Genomic DNA, 11641 nt, shown 5'->3' with positions numbered 1-11641 from the left:
CAGTACCTGTATATATTCATGCCACTCCCTGTCTACCAGTGTCGCACCATTGTTTGGTTATCCTGTCAGTACCCTTCCGTGCTGTGTTCTGCCTCCCCGGTGTTATCCTGTCGTGCTACTGTGCTTATCCTTCGTGAAAGCCTTGTTATTCTGTATTTCCCCCGTGAGTCCGTTCCTGCTTCCTAGCCACGTTTTCCAGCCCTGCTGAGGTTTTTGTTCCCGTGTTTTAAGGTCGGTTTTGTTTTGTACCCCTGTAACGTGTGCCTTGTTTACTATGCTCAGTAAAAGCCTGGTTATCTGCAACTTCGACTCATGCTCGTCTCTCTCTCACCCATCATTGACCTGCGCTTGAATCCTACCCACTTCTCCTAAACACCTCATTACAACAGAGTAAAACAATTGAAAAGGTCCAAGCAGACCATGTACAGTATACAGTGGCTTGGCGGCCCGATCAAACCAAGCAGACCATGTACAGTATACAGTGGCTCGGCGGCGCTCAAACCAAACAGACCATGTACAGTATACAGTGGCTCGGCGGCCCCTGATCAAACCAAGCAGACCATGTACAGTATACAGTGGCTCGGCGGCCCGATCAAACCAAGCAGACCATGTACAGTATACAGTGGCTCGGCGGCCCCTGATCAAACCAAGCAGACCATGTACAGCAGGGGTAGGCAACCCTAGGCACGCATTTGCATAGGCACAGGGGGCAGCATAAAAAGATTTTTTTTTTTTTTTTTTTGCTTTGAAATATTATAGTGAAATATTTTGCACTGTTGTCGCATTTATCTTGCTGAAATCCTCCCACAGGTTCTTTTTACTACCATATATTTAATTGAGACCCTTTATTTGTTTATTATTTCAATTTAGCTGGAAATACATTGCTACATCATTCAGTAACATTTGCAGAGCCTTATAACAAAAACATTATTACGGTCACCATTGTGACCAGTGGGATTAATCAACAAATTGTATTATTTATTTTTCTATTTCATTGAACATTGCACATGTTAAAACTGCAATTTTTTTACTCAAAATATGAGTATTACCAAGTCAACTTGTGTTCTTAAAACAATGACAATAAACATAGTTTTATTAGGTTGAAATAATGTGGTTGTGTATTTATTTTTCTGTTAACTTATTATGGATTGAAAACTGAAAACCTTAATGCACAGTAACTGAACTCAATATTTTTAAGTTCTGGTAACTTATTATTATATTTTTTTTTACAGTGTAGTCTTGCGATCAATCAAAACTTATTTACACGATATACCTCACATTCACCCTCCATTCACATCCTGGTGTTCTCCATTAGGCCTGTAGGTGGAGCTATGACAGCACACGTACAGTACACACACCAATGGTGTGTGATGTGTCCAAAAATGAATGGGCAAATGTGAGTGAAATGGTCGCACTGTATGCAGCTGTTTGTCTGCATTGCATTCCCCCCCACCCCCCCAACTCAGATTTAGGGTTGATACAACCATCATAATAATATTGTTAATAATAACAATAACAATAATGATGTAATAATGTAAAAATTTTTATTAAAAAGACCTGATTATGAGAAAGAAAATTACGATGCATGGAATATTGTTGAGGCACACTAGTTACAACTATATTTCAAACAGGCACTCCATGTCAAAAAGGTTGCTGACCCCTGATGTACAGTATGGCTCGGGCCCATCAAAAAATAACACAGTATGCTATGACTGGCCCCTGTAAATGTTCTAACACAACCCCCTCAATGTACAGTAAATGACCAAGTATGGTTTTGTCAATATTCCAATGTACAGTTTTGTTTGTACAGTTGTACAGTGTATGTCCCCCACCCCCACCTCCAATGTACAGTCCCCCCCCCCCCCCCCCCCTACCCAACCTCCTCCAATGTACAGTTTCTACGTCAAATGTATATACTCCCTTTTCTGGACTATTTTTATATCACAAACAGTACTGTATTTGCAAGTCTGGTACATGTCATAAATGTATAGATGTAGCAGTACTGTCTATCTGTATGTCATGTATGTCATATATGTTATGATGAATTGAAAATGGGGGACCCTGATGTAAACAAGACGAAAGTCTTTCTCTGGTCTGCATCCCCTTAACAATTGTATGTATTGAGCTGTACTGTACTGTGCCCATTCTGCAATCTGTTAATAAAGTTTTACAATTCAATTCAATTCAATTCACGGCAGAATGTGTAGACAATAGACAGACAGTGAAAACAAAGTTCTCCTCCAAGTCCTGTGGGTATTGTCTCCTCAACGTTTCTGCAGCTAAGCGAATTGCAGTTCTGCTCAATGAATGAATCCGAATTTCCCCTCTAACTAGTGCTTGTTATTAACCAAAAACATTCGGGGGGGGGGAAGGAAGAGTGGGGCATAGTGTAATGTCCTACCTGACCCCCGGACGCAGGATGAATGGCCGCAACAAATGTTGAAGTGGCGACGACTGGAGCCTCGCTCCGGCGTTTCGCCCACATCCTGCGGCCGGCCATGGTGCAGGCCGACGACATCTTCTGCCAGAGATGACGCTGAGTCAGAGTGCTCAGGGCCCGCTACTTCCCCACAGCTAACGCCAACGGTTAGCACAACAGCTAACTCCAGGCTGACGGTTAGCACCAAGCTAACGGCTTAGCCTTCATAGGCCCACCGTCGACACTGACCAACGGCCAGCTACCGGCTAACAGCTAGCTCTTACCGGCCTACCGATAGCTACCGGCTAACGCAGCGGCAAGCTAACGGTTAGCTCTCACAGGCCCACTGTTTAGCTAACGGCTACTACTGAAGCTGTGTAATGTGAGGAATAGCGATGCAGGCCTGAACACTTCAGACAGCCAACTGCCTCTTCTTTAGCCCAAAAAAAAAAGGGGCAGACAACACCCGTCCATCTCACAGAACGGTGTTACCAGAGATACAGTGGCATCGGCAGCAAAGCTCCGTTTTATGCGGGATGCTGCCGTCTTGAGCTCTGGGATATTCTTCTAACAAAACACCAAGCTCGCATCGTACGTGCCGGGAGATTTCGTCTTGAAAGGCGGGGCTACGACCAGCGCAGCGGCAGAGAGCATCCCTTTTCAGAGACCCGGGACTCGAACCCTAGACTCAGAATCAGGGCTCCCAGGAAAACAAAGCTACGAACTCTCTGAGGAAGAGCACTGTGTTGTTGTGGGGCATCAAACAAGAATCACCTCCATACCGCTATGGAGAGGCAACGAAGGGATTCTCGCTTGGAGCCGGCTGTTGTGCGGGGAGGCAAGCTGCGCAGCTGCCACCGCACAACTGACACATCTGAGGCCTGCGTCGCAAGACACCACCCGCCCTAGAGAGACCATCAGCTCTCTCAGCCAACCGCCTCTCGCGGCATAGTATCCAGCTGCACAGCCGGAGCACAATGCCGGCGGGGGAACTGCTCAGCGACGTGCGCCTCAAATGCGAAGCGCCGGTGGAGGTCAGAATAATCCTCTAGACTCTCCGGTGGTGACGACATTATCCTTTCTTTCTCCTGTAAATTAGTGAGAGAGGGAGAAACAAAAGACAATGCCAACACAGCTCCTATAACTAACTAACTACTGTAAGCACTAAACTTGAAGCAGTGCTTTACACGGACTTCACGTGGTGAAAGTAGGGAAGGAGCTGATAGTATGGCCATTACCCCGCTTATATAGGAGTGGATGTGGGAGTGGTCAGCAAGGCCAGATTAAGACTTCAGAGGCCCCTGGGCCAGATTCTTGTGGAGGCTCCCCCACACACACATACATGTGCACGCACGCACAGTGGCGTTTTTATATGTCACTTTAAAAAATATATAGAATATTTAGAAGTGGTGGGCTCTGAGGGCCAAGCTAAAAGGACTTTGATCACCCCTGCCCACTTTGACAACCTAGGATGGCTTAGAGTAGACGACAGAGTACAGCAACTTTCAATGGGCCTGGTCTACAAGATACACTACACGACCAAGGTACCCATGTACATGTCAAAATACTTCCCAAAGGTCAGTGAATACCACGATCACAACACCAGAGGGAGCTCCACAAATCATGTTAAACCCAGATTCGGCTCAAACAAGGGACTAAACACGTTTGGCAATTATGCCACATCAATGTGGAACGCCCTACCCAAAGCTGTAAAGGAATGTGAATCACTACCCACTTTCAAAAACACTCTCAAAGAACACCTACGGGAGACTGCAATTCGAAACTGGCCCCTGTAAATGTCCTAACCCAACCCCCTCCAATGTACAGTAAATTACCAAGTATGGTTTTGTCAATATTCCAATGTACAGTTTTGCTTGTACAGTTGTACAGTGTCCCCCACCCATCCACCCCTCCTACCCAACCCCCCCCCCCCCCCCCCCACCCACCCACCCAACCACCTCCAATGTACAATCCCCAAGGCTTGTTTCCATTGTGGTCCAATCATGGAACATAAAAGGCACAAAAACACAAATGGGACATGTACACTAGACAGGACACATCCTAAAATGTTTTACAATAACACCTAACCTGACAACTCATACAGTCAACTAATGTTAAAAGAAAATCCGCAAACCCTTAAAAGCAACTCATGATAAAGAGAAATAAAAGCAAGTTATGATAAAATAGCTAAAAACCATATTAAGGCCAATTTGAGTTGCTGCTGAGCCATGTTTTTAGGGCGGATTTAAATGATGACTGACACATGAAATGTTATGACTGACACACAACATATATGACATCATCATGACATTTATGGCATAGGGACATACATGACATACAGGTATAGTACTGTTACATTTGTGACATATACGATATGCAAATATATGACATTATTATAACAAGATATGCTGCACGCACCTCTCTCAATAAGCACAGATGTTATCCTATCGCTGCTCGTGTCTTCCCATAAAGCTGGATCCGTAACATTTTCCAACCAATCCTCCTGGTTTTCATGTTCAAGCACCACCGGCGGTGGGCTGTCATGTCATCATCGTGGTCTGCCTCAGAGTCAGAGTCATTCGTGTTGGTGTTGGGGCTGGGCTGTGGAGATGCGGCGGGCGTATACGAACAGGTGGCAGCCACTGGTGGTGGTGGACCGGCTGAACTAGAGGCTGCCGCTGCCTCTTCTCTGTCGCTAGCATCAATAATAATAACGTTAGCATTCTCGTCCTCTCTGCCCACGGCGCCTGGCTCAGCCTCTTTAACGACGTTGCTGCTACTACTAGTGCTAGCCAGGGGGAGGGGGCTATCCTCCTCCAGGTCCTCCTTAGTCTTACCTGACGGGGTGAAAAAAGTAGAGATAGTTGGTATGCTTTGCCGAAGTAACGCGCTCTTTCTGTCCATTTCCTGTTTAGATTTTAACTTAGCAGCTCCGCTTTCCCACCGTTTAACTTTTTTATCCATGTTTTTTGAGTGTCATATGATCATACAGTACTACTCGAGTCTTAGCCTACTTGATCAACTTGCAAGTGCAATTCTCGCGATCAGTGGTCACCTGACCTGACCTGACAGTGACCCCTGGACCTGGACGTCAGTGTCACGTAGACTCAACGGCTCTCACCCCTCATTATCAAACAATCAATCATATTTTTATTTGCAATACAATTTTTTTTATAAAAATAGATAGAGAAGAGATGAGATGATACTAGTAGTCACTATAGAATAGAATAGAATAGAATAGAAATACTTTTATTATCCCGTGGGAAATTTGACACTGCAAATCGCTCAACATTTAAACATTTAAACATTTAGACAGGACAGGTCACAAATTAGAATAATAACACAAATCAAATCAAGTTGCCTAGGATAAGAGTAGAGTAAAATAGAATAAAATGAAATGAAATAAAATATACAGAAATAAATACAGTAAGAATATACTGAGCATGGGGGAAGCAGTGTAAACAATTTGGTCAATATAATTATAATTGAAATCTAACTAAATGAAATATATATTCACAGTATTCACAGTGTCACATAAGGTGCATGCTTCAGGTAGTGTATTGTCCTCCTTGGGTTCCTATAAGTCCTAGATCAATGTCTGGCAGCCGTCGCTGCCCCCTGTTGTGGAGCCTGGAGGCCACTAGTCGCGGCCTCCTGCCACTATTGAGCTGCCGCTCTGTGCTCAGTGATGCAGTGAGGCACAGTGATGCATTATAGATGCTGTGAAAGTAAACGCTGGATGAGGATCTGATTATATATATATTTCTTTTGTATCTCTTTTATTTTTTTTACTAGTGTGTAGTGGAGGCCCCTAGTCGCGTTATTTCGAAACCTAGCCGCATTTCTGGCAAGACGCTCTCTGATTGGCCGACGCCTGTTTCTACACTGGTTAAGCTTAGGCACTCTTTCGAAGTTGGTTAAGGTTAGAGTTTGTCTTAGAGCGTGACGGCAAGTTATTTCGACGGTTAAGCTTAGGCACTCTTTTGAAGTTGGTTAAGGTTAGAGTTTGTCTTAGAGCATGGCGATAGAACGCCAGGTAGTTTGCAGGCTGTTCGACGCGGAAAAATGGGCAAAGACACAGCTCGTCACGCGATTGGGCAAACATGTCAGTGGAGCGTCAGTCAGTGCCAATCAGAGAGCGTCTGCCAGAAATGCGGCTAGGTTTAGAAATAACACCCCCTAGTCACTAGAGGGAGCTCGATGATATCCGCTATCAGCACCGGCGGATCTCTGCTGTCTGTCATGAATAATGATCCCAATCTGCCTTATTCGTGTCGGGCTGTGTCTATTCTTTTACCAACGGATTTCCAGTTCCGCGTTCGCGTTCTGCGATCTGATTGGCCACTGATGTTTCTTAGGCGACTCTTTCGAAGTTGGTGAAGGTTAGAGTATGGAATCAGGGCTGGTGTTCTATCGCCCTGCTCTAAGACAAACTCTAACCTTAACCAACTTCGAAAGAGTGCCTAAGCTTAACCGGTGAAAGAAAGAGGCGTCACACGATTGGCGCTACCAGAAACGTCAGTGGCCAATCAGAGTGCAGAACGCGAACACAAAACTGGAAATCCGTTGGTAAAAGTATTCAGGCGTCGGGGCTGGGATGTGGAGTTTTGACTTTTTATTGCTGTTTTTACCTCAAACGGAAAACCTCAAACTCTTATGAAGAGGAGAAAAAATACTCAAGATTAGCCACTTGCAGACGGCAGGGTGTGACGTACTGTATATTTTAGTTGATGAAATATTTTTGTTGACTAAATATTTTAGTTGATGAAATATGTTTTCATTTCAGTGTCACAGTATGACATCGATCTCCAAAATAAGAAAACAATTAAAAATTAAATGTGGGGCCTCTAGTGATGAGGGGCCTCCAAAATCTTTTTAAATTAAAGTTAAAAAAAAAATATATATATATTTGGGTCCTCTAGTGACGAGGGGCCTCCAAAAAAATAAAAATAAAAGTAAAAAAAATAATAATTTGGGGCCTCTAGTGACGAGGGGCCTCCAAAAGGCCTCGAGTGACGAGGGGCCTCCAAAAAAATAAAAAAAATAAAATTGTTGGGGCCTCTAGTGACGAGGGGCCTCAAAAAATTTTTTTAAATACATTTTTTATTTTTTTCATTTTTGGAGGCCCCTCGTCACTAGAGGCCCACGGGCCGCGGCCCGGACGGCCCGGTCGTTAATCCGGCCCTGGTGGTCAGGCAGGTGGGCAGGTGCGTGGTGAAAGTTTTCATGATAGAATATGGTTAAAGGGATAGTTCCAATAGAGCAGAGCGTAAGCTATAACGAAATATAAATAGTTAATGCTATTGTGTAAAAAGTTAAAAACATAAACAGTTATATATTCGTACTGGCATCGCGTCCCGCTCTTAAGCGGTGGGGGGGCTTTGTTTACCTTCATGGGTAAATGGGCTGAGGTCTAGGGCTGGTGTGCTGTTGTGAATATTATGAATGAATGCGGGACTGGTTCTCTCTGGTCCGCCTCCCCTTAACGTTGTGTGCATGGGCCCATTCTACAGTATGTTCGTGGTGTTAGTTAATTTATTCATTAACCCCTTCATGGTGCACACCACAGTGGAGGTTGCTGGTTGCAACCACCACTGGTGCTCCGTGTTAGCATCAGTCCTTTGCTTTTGACATGTTGAAACAGTGCCCCGCCCGGCTGACGCCATGAGGTGGGTCGGCCCGGCGAGTGGCTGGTGGGCTGCTAAAGCCTGTACCGCCACGGTATGGAATTGGCAGCGATTAGTAACTGTGTTCGAATTGCTGTTTTTTCTATAAAAAAATGGTGTCTGGTGGCGGGGCCTTGAGGGCCAGCCGACGTCGACACATTGCGCGAGGTTGTTGACGTTATTAGCTTTGACCTAGCCGCAAGCTATAACCGCTCAGGGCTCCCCTCTCCGCAGAGGATTTTGGTCTTCCGCTGGAGCGCGGGCGGTATTTGTCCTAGGCCCCACACCGCCTCACACCGCGCAGCCAGAAGAAGAGAGAGCACGGCCTCGTCAGCGGTGATGACGAGGCCCTCGACAGGCGGCCATGTTTTCCCCCGCCAGAGGTATCCTGGGCGTTGAATCGACAGGTGTCCACAAGGCCGACACGGAACGCTCTGCTCGCACGGGTCCAGGGTTGGCTACGCACAGCGGGTGGGACCGGGCCGCCTATCTACGGTTCCTAGCGGACCTGCGCCACATGGCGGCGGGTGCGTTGGGAGTGTCATCACATATGGCTACAGCAGTACCATATGTCGAGGTGGATGGAGAGAACGCTGAGGCGGGGACTTGTATTTACACAACCCCACCCGTTTTCGGGTTTGGTACAGACCCTATTGTCAGGGTCACCAGCAGTGACAGCTCTGGTCGACGAGATCCGATCTCTGTGGACGAAGCAAGCCATCGTCGTGGCGTTTTCCTCCCAGTGTTCTCTGGTGCCTGAGAAATCGGGAGGGGGGGGGGGCGTCAGACCCATGTTGGACCTGTCCCATGGGAAGGTTCGGCATTTTTTGGATCGTCTCCTACCTGTTGAAGACTGTCAGGTGGGGGTCTGGTTCTCCTCCATAGACCTGTAGGATGCGTGTTCGCATCCCCGATCTTCCGTCCTAGGGCTTACCTACGCTTCCTTTGCAGGGTTAGCGTATGAGTACCAGGGGCTGCCGTTCGGCTTTTCTCTGGCTCCCCGCATCTTCACCAAGTGCGTGGAGGCTGCACTGGGGCCTCTGCATCATCAGGGGTTTCGAAGTGTATTCTGCCCTGCCGACGTTCTGGTCCTTGGCGGTCAAGGTGGATCGTCAGGTCTCATGCCAGGCAGGTTTCCTACCAGCCTGGGGTTGCTGTAGACTGGGAGTAGAGTACTCCTCTTCCCAGTCAACAGGTGGAGTGCTATGGGCATCCCTCTCAGAGCGTGTTGCGACACGCTCGGGAGGTTCCGTCCTAGGACGGTTACGGCGCTGTCCGTGATACGCCTGCTCGGTATGAGGGCATCTGCTCATTCCGTGGTCCCTCTTGGCCTCCTCTTCACCCCAGGAGGAGGTTACGGAGGTGGTTCTTTTCCAGTATGGAAATAGATCCGGTGAGAGGCAAGTCAGGACGGACAATACGACGTCAGTGTCGTATATCGACAGACAGGGAGGAGTACGCTCCCCCCGTCTGCACCGGGCGGCGGCTGGCTATGGGCGTTCTCCATCTGCGTGGCCTGAGGGCTCTCCACATCCCCGGCAGGGTGAATGTGGGTACAGGTGTAATGTCGCGGGGCGGTCCTCACCCTGACGGGTGGGGATTACGTCCGGACATAGTCAGGCAGGTCTGGGACCGATGCCGTGCCGCCTGGGATTCTTTCTGTTGGGTCAGTTGTTGGGGCGGGTACGTTGAGGAGCACAGGTCCTTGATCCTGATTGCGCCGGACCGGGGCGCACCTGTGTGGTTCCCGGTCCTGATCCAGCTCTTGGTATCCCGTCATGACCTGTTCCTTGGTCATCGCGGGCCCTCTCTCAAGCGCACGGGTCTCTGTTAGTTCCCTGTGCTGGGCCAGCTGCTGGTGGGTTGGCTGGTGAGAGGGTGAGTCTGGAGAGGATGGATCCTTCTGTGGTTGGTACCATCCGGAACGTGCATGCTCCCTCCACTATCGCGGGTTACGCGGGTAGGTGGCGTATTTTCCAAGAATGGTGTTGTATTGTTCAGCCACCCTCTTGTGAAGCGTTTCCTGCTTGGCGTTCGACACCTTAAGCCGGTGAAACGCTCTTTGGCTCCGAGCTGGGATCTTCAATTGGTCCTCGGTCGGTTGTCCTTGGCCCCGTTTGAGCCTCTTGAGCAAGCGCTGTTGGAACGGCTGTCGTTCAAGACTGTGTTCTTGCTGGCCATCACCTCCGCTAAAACACGTGGGTGTGCTTTGTGCTCTCTCGGTACGGCCAGAGTGCCTGTCTTTTCGTTCCGATAGCGGTGCCACTCTGCGGCCTAATCCAGCCTTCGTGCCTAAAAATATCCGGAGTGCTTCCACTCCAGGGATATTATGGTTCAGGCGTTTCATCCGCCTCCTCACGCTAGTGAGTTGGAGGCGGGCCTTCACCTGTCATGTCCGGTCCGGGCTTGGGGGTTACCTCAGCCGTACTCAGGGCCTCAGGGCTACCGATCAGCTCTTTGTCTGTGTGGCTCTCGTGCTGGTAAGGCACTGTCGAAACAGCGCCTGTCCCATTGGTTGTGCGAGGGCATTGCCCTTTGCTTTACGTTGGCCGGGCTGGCTCCCCCTGGGGGCGTCAGGGCGCACTCCACTTGTGGGGTGGCGGCCTCTGCCGCTCTCCTGGGTGGGGCCTCGGTGGAGGACATCTGTGCTGCGGGTTCATGGTCCTCACCGGGTCCCTTCCTAAGGTTTTACCTCATGGACATGACCGGGGGTTCTGTCTCCCAGGCGGTTCTGAGGTCTGTGGCCTCTCCTGCTTCCCGTCCTTTGGTAGGGTAGCAGGCGTGTGTGGGTGTGGGCCACAATGTGTTGTGTCACACGTGGTTCCGCCTGTGCTGTGCGTTCAAGAGGTTCTAGTTCCCTCTTGTTCGCACTCGGGTGGAGTTGACTGCCGTCCCCTCTTCATTAGGAAGGGTGGGGTGACGGGACTCCCCTCCCCCCTGATGTGGGCTTACGGGTCCTCAGGCGGTGCATTTGTCGGGCCTCGCGTCCGCTCTACCCCATATCTCGGTATGGCTTAAGAGCGGGACGCGATGCCAGTACGAATATATAACGACAGGTTATGTATATAACCTAGTTATATGAGTACTGGCTAAGCGTCCCGCTCTTAGCGTGCCCTGAGTTCCCTTGGGGAAACCTTTCTTTGGAAACGATTTTCCGAGGAAGAGTGAGTGGTGGCCACGCCCAGTACTATATAGTACGGCAGTAGGGCGGGGCCTGGCAGGTGCTGGGTGTATTGGTTTATTCGTTGATGGAGTACACTAGGTACATGAGATGAGGTATATCTCAGTATGGCTTAAGAGCGGGACGCTTAGCCAGTACTCATATAACTAGGTTATATACATAACCTGCCGTTAATGTTATTGGGTTATATGTATATTCATGTGAGGTTAACAACGTTTTGACCAAATCCTTTGAATTGCCTCACTGCCCCTTTAAGTTACCTCAGAACGTGAGTTAGGTGAGCAGTTAGCGCCTCGCCTCACGCAGATGAAGATCATAGATTGACGGAGACTGACGCAGATACTGAATGCTGATAGAACCGGAAAGAACTAGCAC

Source organism: Notolepis coatsorum (assembly GCF_963971535.1).
Source record: "Notolepis coatsorum genome assembly, chromosome: 8".
NCBI lineage: Eukaryota > Metazoa > Chordata > Actinopteri > Aulopiformes > Paralepididae > Notolepis > Notolepis coatsorum.
The sequence above is the reverse complement of the archived record's forward strand: the minus strand, read 5'-3'. Positions refer to the sequence as shown.